Source organism: Gigantopelta aegis, chromosome 1 (genome assembly GCF_016097555.1).
Source record: "Gigantopelta aegis isolate Gae_Host chromosome 1, Gae_host_genome, whole genome shotgun sequence".
NCBI classification, from domain to species: domain Eukaryota; kingdom Metazoa; phylum Mollusca; class Gastropoda; order Neomphalida; family Peltospiridae; genus Gigantopelta; species Gigantopelta aegis.
In genome coordinates, this window is record NC_054699.1 from 11176313 (window position 1) to 11188998 (window position 12686).

General features: G+C 39.1%; 1 protein-coding gene across 1 annotated transcript in view; it reads right to left on the reverse strand.

The window, feature by feature from the left end:
• The window catches only part of LOC121370728 (TNF receptor-associated factor family protein DDB_G0272098-like), a 39885-nt gene extending 38800 nt beyond the window's left edge, over positions 1-1085 (reverse strand). Inside the window, exon 1 of the mRNA XM_041496158.1 lies at positions 1030-1085. The gene's annotated coding sequence lies outside the window, so the exon portion shown is untranslated. The remainder of the gene's footprint in view (positions 1-1029) is intronic.
• Between the last annotated feature and the right edge of the window lie 11601 nt (positions 1086-12686).

The window sequence follows — 12686 nt, forward strand, 5'->3', positions numbered from 1 at the left end:
GATGTATGTGAATCGTGATGTATGTTTTAATGCATTTATCTCAAATCCGTAGCAAAAATATTTAAATTGTTTTAATGATGTATGTTTTAATGTATTTATCTCAAATCTGTAGCAAAAATATTCAAATTGTTTTAATGATGTGCATCTTGTGATTAATTATCAATTATCTGAATTAAATAATATTGCATTTTGTCACTAGTTGTGTTTACCTTTATAACAATTGCTGTCAATGAATGATGGATCTTTCATTTCAGGCAATGTGTCTAGAAATTACCTTGAAAAGTCAGGCAATGTGTATATTGCCTGAAATATTTAGGCAATATACAGATTGCCTGAGTGAATCAGTTATTTTACAGATCAGATTGCCTGGTTTTACACATTGACTGTAACATATATATCACAGTAACAAGCATTTTGAGAGCACCGCTAAAGCAATACATTTTTATTTCAACTTATTTTCGTGCTTATATCCAATTAAGGTTCAAGAAGAGGGTGTAGTGGTCTTACACCTACCCATTGAGTCATTAAAACTCGCTCTGGGTGGGAGCCAGTACCAGGCTGCGAGCCCTTTACCTACCAGCCTTATGTCCGATGGCCTAACCATGACACCATCGAGGCTAAAGCAATACATGTCCCCTTCTGGGCCTCTATGATAAGGGCCATAACTCTGTCAAACATGGATAGACCAAACACTTTTGGGCCATTTTCATCATTTTCGGGGCACTTGTATTTCATTAAAAATAGACAAAAATTTATTGAAATAAACATTAATGTAATTTATGTGCTTGCTTTAATAAATGAATGGCAAAAGATATAAAAGGCATATTTTATTACATAATAATACCTTTTTTGGTGTTTTATAAAGGCAATTTTAGAATTAATTACTGAAAAAGGTTTGTTTAATCTCAGGGCAGCATGGTGCTGATTTAGGCAAGATGGTACTAGACTATTGAGGCAGGGGAAGCTAGGGAAAACACTACAGTTGTAACTTGTGGCAGAAAAACAAAAAACAAAAAAAAATTAATTTACCTTTCAGCCTTTTCAAGCTTTCTTGATATTTCTTCCAATCTCTTGTTCTGCGCATCATATTGTGTTAAGTGTCAAGGAAGAGTACAACAGATGTAATAAAATATTTTACTTATTATTCTTTTTCATACAGTGGATAAACATATACAGAAATGAAATTCATATATCATTAATACCTAAAAATAAAATGCTCCATATATATTTTAATTATATTATCACAATTAATGATCAGTGTTCTAGCTCCAAGGACTCCACACCCTGTTGTTGGATTCTAGCACCCTATCCTAGAACAATATCACAACAACAATGGATATTGTACAGTTGAGAGAGAGACAGACGGTGAGAGAGACAGGGGAGAAAGAGAGGGAGCGGGAGGGGGAGGGGGAGTAGAGGAGGAAGAGAGAGAGGGGAGAGGGAGGGAGGGGGGAGGGAGGGAGAGAGAGATAGATAGAGAGAGAGAGGGAGGGAGGGAGGGAGGGAGGGATGGATACAAGATGATACTTCCGTCGTTGAACACGTGTAGACTCTGTCCGATGAACTGATCACTAGCACATGCGAAGGAAAACAGCATAAAACTTTTTGTGTTTTGTAGTTTGTTCCGTGACAGGAGGGAGCACCGCTTTGTTATTACTAGCCTCGTACATGGGAAACTAATGTGGTATAGTTGAACGAGACTACATTTTTTTTTTGGCCTTTATAAAAAGTTTATTTTCGCGTGGAATATGTTTTCACGAATTTCATTCACATGCAAAAAACACAAAAATAAATTCCACGCGAAAATAAAGTATTATACAGTAAATTAAAATACATCGTAAGTAAATAAACCTTGGAAAGGATATCTTCACACTTCGTCTGATACTTCCGAATAAGAAGGCTGAAAACAATTAAAACATATATACATGTATGTAAAATATATATTCAAAAGTATATATATATATACATTTTTTTTTTTTTAAGTAGTTATTGTCAATAGCAACACAGTACCAAGTGCTCCTACTGGCAGTACAGCTATAGAGAATTTCCCTATTAGCTCAGTTGATAAGAGTGCTGGGCTCTCATGCAGAGGGTTCATAGCTCAAATCCCCCTCAGTGGAGGTTGATTTATCTGTTAAATTTGGAGCCAACATAGGGGCTGGGTGTGTATTAACATATTAACATACACAGGCCATAGGATTTCAAATTTCATGGGAAATAATTTTTCAGTTCCATGCCTTGTGATCATGGGAACCAATCAGAAACTGTTTTAGGTTCCATGAACACAAGTCATGGGAACCCATTTTTTATACTTTTAATTTAAATTATTGCAAAAATCTGCGCAAAGAGACACATTTTCAAACTCAATATATATTTTATTTTACACACACCCTCTCCATTACAAGCATGCTGTTGTGATTTTGACAGCCAAATAAAAATAATAGTTTAGGCCTATGTTATTTCCTCCCATAAGGAAACCACAGAAAATAGTGGGGCCTATTCGATTGCCACCTTCAGTACTCAAGCACATGCACAGTAGTCAGGAGGTTAAATATTTTTTTATAAAATTATATTTGAATTTAAATACTAGTTCTTGACCCCTATATTTAAGAGATACACTTAAATAATTAATGGCAGTGATTTTGGTTCAAATGTGTAATTTGACTTTTGAGCACATGTTGGAACTCTGATTTAGGTTTACCTGAACTGGAACACTGAGAAGTTTGGTTAACACAACAATCCATATCGGGTCTTGTGATTGTGTCAAACACACTCTTCGGTAGTATGATATCAGAAAATTATATGTTATTTTCGTTGAATAGTCGTACTCGATATAATAATCATAAGAAACGAAATTTTGGTTCTGTGATTTTACAGACATGGAAGGAAGGAAATTTTTTATTTATCGACGCACTCAACACATTTTAATTTTTATTTATGGTTATATGGCGTCGGACATATGGTTAAGGACCATACAGATATGGAGAGAGGAAACCCTCTATCACCACTTCATGGGCTACTCTTTTAGATTAGCAGCAAGGGATCTTTTATATGCACCATCCCACAGACAGGGTAGCACATACCACAGCCTTTGATATACCAGTCGTGGTGCACTGGCTGGAATGAAAAATAGCCCAATGGGCCCACCGACGGGGATCAATCCCACACCGACCGTGCATCTGGCAGGCGCTTTACCACTGGGCTACATCTTGCCCCTTACAGACACGGTACCGGAAACAATTGTTATACAAGTGAAGACATATAAATACATGTACGAATATGAAAGCTTATAACCTAGTGAAGACGTATAAATACATGTAAAATTCAGCCCTCCTGAATGTACCTTCACTTGATGGGAAGGTGACATTGATGTATCTCTTTCACTTAGTATAATAAAAAAAATACATTCACACATCATTAAAATGGGCATATGGTTATATACCGTGAACCAAAGTGTTGTTAGCAAAACATTTCTGTACAAGGCAAACACACATGTACATATTAGAAAAAAACAATATGTATACACAAGCAGTTACTTACTCTGTTGAGATAATCTTCTGTTTCAAAGTTTTGTAGTTGAGGGCATGTTCCTCCTGAAGTCGCTGTACTTCCTAATGTAAAAAGTGAAAGCAGAAAATTTTAATTTTATATTCATTGTTTTTGTTTATTTCACTTCTCCAAAGTTAGCCAAACGTTCAGAATATAGGACTATTAGGAGCAGGAATTAAAAGACTTGAAACCTTGATATTTTTATTGGTATAAACTTTGTTTTTCAGAAAGCCTACATTAATAATTACATGTATAGCACACTGTGGATGCTGCACTGAGTAACAAAATCATGTAAATATTATTTTATATAGCTAATACAGATGTGTATATTGATCACCACTGCAGTTAGTTTGTTTTTGTTTAATGACACCACTAGAGAACTCTGATTAATTAATCATCAGCTATTGGACATCAAACATTTGTAATTCTGACAAGAAGTCATCAGAGAAAACCTGTTCCAGTTTTTCTAATGCAACAAGGGATCTTTTATATGCACTCCGGGGCTCGAACTTAAGAATTTGTTGCGAGAATACAGCAATTTTTAAAAGAATTGTCAGGGGTGAAACAGTCTGACGGCAATTTTGAGCCTGCCTATGGCATCATGGTCATGATTTTACCAAAAAAATGGTAACCATTCATTTCAGTAGTTAATTCAAAAGGCACCAAATTAACTGGCCATCAAAAACGCCAACTAAAACATGATTTAAACAAAAATAAAACAGTACTGTACTGTACTGTACACAGTGTTCGAGATTAAAAGTTTTGGACAGTATCCCAGTTGGATACTAACATTTCAAAATCTGGTATCCCACCTGAGAATTTAGTATCCCACTTAAATGAAATTCATAAATAATATTGTAATAAACTTGGACGACACTGATCTTGTTCCCTGCCTATTGCTACACATATATCATAATCGAAATCGCAGAATTCACAATCGAACGAAATCGGCAAACAGATTTGCTTCATCCATTTTGGTGTAATACTGACATAAATTAGTATTTAGCAGTAATCTACAAGTGTTCTCAGCATTACTAATGATAAATCTACCTGTATAAATTTTTTGCAGACGTGGAATCAATATCTTAAATAATATTTGAAGGGTAGAAACATCCAACAAAAACAACAGCAATTTAGCGGTTCCCATTCTTTTGCTGCACCTCTATTGCTCCAGTGTGACATTAGACTGAGTACGAGTTGGGGATGATATTGTTACGACATAGCATTAGACAGGGTACGAGCTTGAAAAATACTGTTACTTAACTTCACTGGCAAATAACGACTTTATAATTTCAAATAAAAATAAAAACTCAGTCTGATATCCAAAATAAAAATCTGGTATCCCCAGGATATCGAGATACCGTTAATCTTGAACACTGTGTACACCCCAAAACAAAATCTAAGATGGCATTCGGGAATTTCCGATTTGATCGCGTATTCGGCCGTGATGTTCCAAATGGTTACGAACTGGATCAGGGAATCTTTGTTTTATCAAGACTACACCTAACTACATCCAGTCTACAACATCAATGTTTATAAGATAATGAATGTTGGCAAATTACAGTAAGCCAATATGTTCAGTTTTGTGAACCATGAGCAGGACTTTAATATGGAATAAATATGTCATACAATTATTAATAGTGGCTCATATATTTTGGGGCGACTTAAGCCATTATTTGTTAATATTTAAGTTGCCCAATCAGGACTTTGGTCCCCAACAGGCCGGTTTAATTGAGCCCTGCCTTTGAACTGTGCAGGTAAAAAACCAAATGTTTGTTGTAATGACAACCAGAATACGATTTTCAGCATTTCTCCGACTTCTACCTAGATGCTATTACTTCTATCTTCACTTGATGGACATAACAATAAAACAAAGTAATAAATTATTAATAATAATAATATAGCTGGGGGTTTTATTGAAAGAAAGAAATGTTTTATTTAATGACGCACTCAACACATTTTGTTTATGGTTATATGGCGTCAGACATATGGTTAAGGACCACACAGATTTTGAGAGGAAACCCGCTGTCGCCACTACATGGGCTACTCTTCCGATTAGCAGCAAGGGATCTTTTAAGTTTTATTTGCGCTTCCCACAGGCAGGATAGCACAAACCATGGCCTTTGTTGTTCAAACCAGTTATGGATCACTGGTCGGTGCAAGTGGTTTACACCTACCCACTGAGCCTTGCGGAGCACTCACTCAGGGTTTGGAGTCGGTATCTGGGTAAAAAATCCCATGCCTCGACGGGGACCTAAACCCAGTACCTACCAGCCTGTAGACTGATGGCCTACCACGACGCCGGTATAGGGTTTTTTAATTGAAGATATACTCTTCAAAAGAAGAAACGCAAAACCACATTGTCGTAACATTTGGAGAATTGATTTAATTATTGAATGGTGTCCGATAATTACCAAATGTTGCAGGATTGTTCACAATTCACTCTAGTCCATTGTGAGTAAGTGATAGGACACACCACCAAGGTCAAGGTCATCTGGAGTCAATACCGGGTGTGGCCTCCGCGTGTGTTGACAACTGCCTGGCACCGCCTGCCCATTGAAGCAACCAGAGTACGGATGACGTCCCGGGGGATGGTGGCCCACTCGGCCTGCAAGGCTGCTGCCAGCTCGGGCAGGGTCTGGGGCTGTGGTTGTCGCTGTCGGAGGCGTCGGTCCAACTCGTCCCATAGATGCTCAATTGGGTTCAAATCCGGTGATATCGATGGCCAAGGAAGGACATTAATGTTGTTGTTCTGTAGGAAAGCCGTTGTGAGACGTGCTGTGTGAGGCCTGGCGTTGTCATGTTGGAACACTGCGTTGGCGTTGGCCATAACTGGAACGATGTGTGGCCGGAGGATCTGGTCAATGTAGCCCTGTGCATTCAGGTTGCCCTGCACGTGGACCAGGTCAGTTCTGCCAGTGTGTGAGATGGCTGCCCACACCATGACACTACCCCCGCTGAATCTGTCCACTTCCTGCACGCAGTTTGCCGCATAACGTTCACCACGACGCCTATACACGCGACATCTTCCATCATGACGTCGGAGCAGAAATCGGGACTCGTCACTGAACCACACCTGTCTCCATCGCAGTTGAGGCCATTGTCGATGAATCTGGCACCACTGCAGTCGGAGTCGACGGTGTTGTGGTGTTAAGATGACACCTCGAACTGGACGTCTGGCACGAATTCCTACCTCACGTAGGCGGTTCCGTACGGTCTGGTCGGATATCCTGCACAAACCTGGTATTGCTGCGGCTGTGGAGGTGGCAGTAGTCAATCGTTCCCGAAGGTGGCGTACCCGGATGTAGCGGTCCTGCCCGGGGGTAGTGACCCGTGGTCGACCGGTTTCTAGGGAGGTCACGTGTTGATCCATGTTGCTGGTAACGGTCCCCACAGTCTGGAGATGGTGCTTTGGGGACACATGGAATGCCCTGGCAACGGCCGTTCTGGATTCACCTGCGTCTAGTCGGCCGATGGCATTGTTTCTCTGCGGTTCACTGAGACGTGGCATGTCCTGGATTGTCAACTGTCGGCCAGATACAGAGGCCAGGCAAGCGAACACCCTGCACTTTTATACTGTCGGTGTTCATGTTGCACGTGCAGGCAACGCACGTGCAGTGGTGACATGGTTTGCACGTGGCTGCGTTTTTGCGAATATTCACATTTTGGAACTTTATTGTACAGTAGCTGCGTTTTATCGAATGTAACCGTGGGAATGTGTTTGGGACATGCAATGACCTTATATTCACAAAGCATGAACCGGTAGGAAACATAAAATCGGAGTTATAACCCATTTGTACCCTTTTGCGTTTCTTTTTTTGAAGAGTATACATATATGTATGTATTATTGAAAATGTGTAATGTCATACAGTAATGATTGTGGTACTGTTTTAGCCATAGGCCTACACTTTTTAAGTTTTGGTTCTGTTTACTTTTAACCATGTATTTTGGTGTCATGAATATTATTATCAGTCAATGCAGCTGATGCTATGTTCCATTTTGTCCAGTTTGATTTCGTCTTCACATGGGACCTTTTCGCATGATTCTGTTTTCGCTATAAACCCTCTACACACACATTACTGTGGCTTTCAACTATAAAATAATCGCCCCCCCCCCCCCCCCCCCCCACACACACACTACTTTTATGTTTAAGCTTCAATGTTGGGGTTGGGCGAGGTTCTCTTTACATCACTACAACGGGGGAATGCATCTTTCCTACCAAATAATATAACAATAATTCGTTAACTTAAAATAACACGTTGTGTTAACATATATAAGTTATTATTTACCGTCTTCAACCTTCGGCAACTGTCGCACCAAATCGGATCATCCAAGTCAAACGATGGAGTATCGCCCTGCGAGGCCATGACATCTTTCTGGTGTGCCTCATTAGTAAATAAATATGTTAACCTTTGTTAAATATGCAGTGACAATTACACTTATTTAACGGGTGCTTACAATTAGTGATTTTTCGATATAAACAAATATCACTATTTTCGTTTTCCGTTTTCACAACGTGGAGGAAGTGAATGGTGTGTAGACTTCCGGAAAAACAAGAGTAGTTTCCCTTAGAAATTACATCTGCAACTTTCTTTCTTTTCTTTTTCTTTTTTATTTCCTCTTTTTTTTTTTTTTTTTTTTTTTTTTTTTTTTTTTTTTTTTTTTTTTTTTCTTTTTAAATTTATTTATTATTTTTTGTATTCCCACACCCCACGTATTAGTTTGAGAGAGAGGGAATGAGAATGAAGTTGTTTGAATGGGAGGGAATGTGGAAATGTTAAAATTTGTTAGAGCACAGGCATATATTAATTATAGTGCGTCCCACAGCCTGGCACAGGGAACGTCTTTTTTGTTAGTACAGCATTTACTACAAGTTATTTATTTCTCAGCCGGTTGTCTTGTAACTTGCACACACAAATAGTAGTTGTTTGTTATTTCCAAAACACTTTTACTGTTCGTCTTACAGCATACCAAACTGAAATTATTAACAGAAAATACTTTTGTAAAAGGATGGGACGGACTATATTGGCTACGGTATATTAGTTGGATGTCATCATTTGGTAATTTTTACATATAGTCTTTGAGAGGAAACCCACTACATTTTTGCATTAGTAGCAAGGGGTCTTTTTATATGCACCATCCCACAGACAGGATAGCAGTGTATACCACGGCCTTTGATATGCGCCGATTGCGCATCAAACTAGCGCTTTATACGTCCCGCCACCGGGATATTGTAAGAAACCATATAACGAAAATCCTGCTACATAAACATTATAACCAGTCATACAAATTCACACCAGATTTCGGAACCTTGTAGGCTAAGGCCTATAGTATGTACTAGACGAGGGTTTTTAATTGGGGGCCAACCTACACTGTGTGTGGGGTTTTGTGTGTGTGTGTGTGTGTGTGTGTGTGTGTGTGTGTGTTCGTGTGTGTGCGTGTGTGTGTGTGTGTGTGTGTGTGTAATTTAATAAAATTCAATAATTTTAAATTGGGGGCCAACCTACTTAAGAAATCCTACCCACACAAGAACGTACAACGGGAGGGGGTGCGTAGGTCTACCTCAAATTACAAAAGGTCCACTTTTTCCTATCAAATTTAGATAACGTAACGTACACGGCGTTTTTTTTATAAGGTTTTTTTTTTAACCATTGTTGGTACCATAAAGAGCAATTCGTCCCCCCCCCCCCCCCTCTCCTCCCCCATTAAAAATCCTCCGTACAGGCCTGCCACAGACACGAAAAAGAAACTACATAGATATTAAAATATCAGTCATGCATTTTTAAAACGAAAATTATCGAATCAGGATACCAAAGAGCCAGGCGAATCACTATATATTTTTACGCGGGTTACATCTAACTTTGTGAGTTGAATGATGACAATAAATGGTGACTGAGGCTTAAACTGTATTTACGTGCCTATATCATTTCAAAGTTCAGGCACAGTACACGGTGAAGATGTTTCACCTGTATCCTGTTGAAGACTTCTTCCTTTTACAGGGACATTCCTGAGTTTGCTGCCTTATATTATGTTTCCGACTAATAAAAAATTTCTACGATTAAACTTACATATTAGCCTAAATATATTTTCTTGGTTAGAATATCAGTGTCTGTATGTTCAATGTGTTTCTGGTCGGCTTAAAGTTTGCAAGAAGCTCAAGCTGGAATTTTTAGGAAATAAAATAAAATTTAACCTAGTACAAATATTAGAACGTGTTTAATATACAACCACTAATATTTTATGCAGAAACATATTTGATATGTAATTACAATCGTTAAAAAGTCTGTTAATCAATAACATCTTTAAAATTGCAGTAAACTATGGAATGTCCCTTTAACGTTAGAGGGAGAATTGAATTTTCACAACAAATTGGACGTAGCTTTTCCCGTGTACAGATACATGTATGTAAACCAACTGACTGAACTGGACTAGAGTAATTTATGGCCAATAATGTATTTAGGGTTAGGTTTTTAACCAAAAATATCAACAAACAAACAAAACAAAAAACACACACCAACAACAACGATCAAAGAAATATAAAACATAATAGCATGGCCATTCATTATAAGCCTTATCCCACCCCACCCTGTACACAACAGACGTAGCGATGCGAATTATGTGCATCGAACTCTAAGGAAATGCTGGATTCGACGGCGAGCAAACATATATATAGCGATCAATTAATAATAATATGTATGCTATTAGGTCGTTGAATCGGTATGTATGTTTTTATTATTACTCTTTTGTAAGAATTCTCTGAAAAGCAGTCTGTTTGTTTTGGGTCGTGGTCTTTTTCGTGTGGGGGTGGGGGTTGGGGGTTGGGTGGGTGGGTGGTCGTTTCCATTCTTTCTTTCTTTCTTTGTCGTCACTAACACAAATATAATATAGGTACTTATGACGAGATGGCATTTATCAAAACCCACGTGACTTCAGGGGAGGCAGGCGTGTCTGCCAGTATTACAGCAAATTATATGTTGCTTATTGTAGTGACTTTTTTTCCTCAGGTGCGGATCCAGTTGTTTTTGTGTTTTTTTGTTTAAGTTTTTATTTGTTTGTTTGTTTGTTTGTTGTCTTTTTTGTTTTTTGTTGTCTTTTTAAAAAAAAAAATTGACACGGTTCTACATGCAATTATTTAAATATAAGTTGATATTAGCGGTGTCCGGCCTCGGTGGCGTCGAGCTTAGGCCATCGGTCTACAGGCTGGTAGGTACTGGGTTCGGATCCCAGTCAAGGCATGGGATTTTTAATCCAGATACCCTGAGTGAGAGCTCCGCAAGGCTAAATGGGTAGGTGTAAACCACTTGCATCGACCAGTGATCCATAACTGTTTCAACAAAGGCCATGGTTTGTGCTATCCTGCCTGTGGGAAGCGCAAATAAAAGATCCATTACTGCCTGTCGTAAAAGAGTAGCCTATGTGGCGACAGCGGCTTTCCTCTAAAAAAACCGTGTCAGAATGACCATATGTTTGACGTCCAATAGCCGATGATAAGATAAAAACAGTGTCAGAATGACCATATGTTTGACGTCCAATAACCGATGATAAGATAAAAACAGTGTCAGAATGATCATATGTTTGACGTCCAATAGCCGATGATAAGATAAAAACAGTGTCAGAATGACCATATGTTTGACGTCCAATAGCCGATGATAAGATAAAACCAGTGTCAGAATGACCATACGTTTGACGTCCAATAGCCGATGATAAGATAAAACCAGTATCAGAATGACCATATGTTTGACGTCCAATAGCCGATGATAAGATAAAGAAAATCAATGTGCTATAGTGCTATATGTGCTATATCAATTTGCTATAGTGCTATATCAATGTGCTATAGTGCTATATCAATGTGCTATAGTGCTATATCAATGTGCTATAGTGCTATATCAATGTGCTATAGTTCTATATAAATGTGCTATAGTGCTATATCAATGTGCTATATTAGCGGTGAATCCACATTAAGTTTTGTTTTGCTTTGTTTAACGACACCACAAGAGCACATAGATTTATTAATCATCGGCTATTGGATACCAAACATTTGGTAATTTTCGACATATATTCTTAGAGAGGAAACCCGCTATATTTTTTCCATTAGTAGCAAGGGATCTGTTATATACACCATCCCACAAATTGGACATAGCTTTACCCGTGTACAGATACATTTCATTTGAAGTCAACTTATGTTCGTGCTTGTATCCAATTAAGTTTCAAACTCGCTTCCTGTGCAAACACCTTAACTATCTGGGCTGTCTGTCCAGGACAGTGCGTTAGATGTCAGTAGTTAGTGAGAGAGAAGAGGGTGTAGTGGTCTTACACCTACCAATTGAGTCATTAAAAATCGCTCTGGGTGGAAGCCGGTACCGGGCTGAAAACTCTGTGCCTACCAGCCTTATGTCCGATGGCTTACTCACAACACTGCCGAGGCCGGTACCGGGCTGCGAACCCTGTACCTACCAGCCTTATGTCCGATGGCTTAACCACGACACCATCGAGGCAGGTTTCAAAGAACAAACAAAAGTCCGGGGAATCAATCCTACGATTCACTGCCCCTCGGGCGAGCACTCTACCACCAAGCTACATTCTACCCGGCTATTTGAGAACGGCCAAGTGTACTTACTGATTCGCCTGCTTCGGACTTGTCGTTCCAGTACTCGGACTTACCCTGAAACTTAGGAACTCAGACCTACATAGGAACACCATTGTGTAAACTCAGGATAGTTGCGAACCCTGTACCGGTACCTACCAGCCTTATGTCCAATGGCTGTACAGATACTTGTATGTAAATTAAGTGAATGAACTTTTAAAGGTTTTTGAAGCGCATTCAGCGTTTCAAAGAAAACATACCACGGCCTTTGACATACGAGTCATGGTACACTGGCTGGAACGAGAAATAGCTCAATGGGCCCACCGGCGGGGATCGATCCCAAACCGACCGCACATCAAGGGAGCTACGTCCCGTCCCGCGAATGCACATTAAAATAAATATATATATACAGTTGAATCCATTGGCTCGAACATCCTCGGTGCTCGAGAAAGAGTTCGACCCATCGTGTAGTTCGACCTAAGCATTCGGTCAACATCGGGTATTTCCTAAATATCAGTTTGAAAGTTGAAAAAGATGCAGGTTATGTATTAAA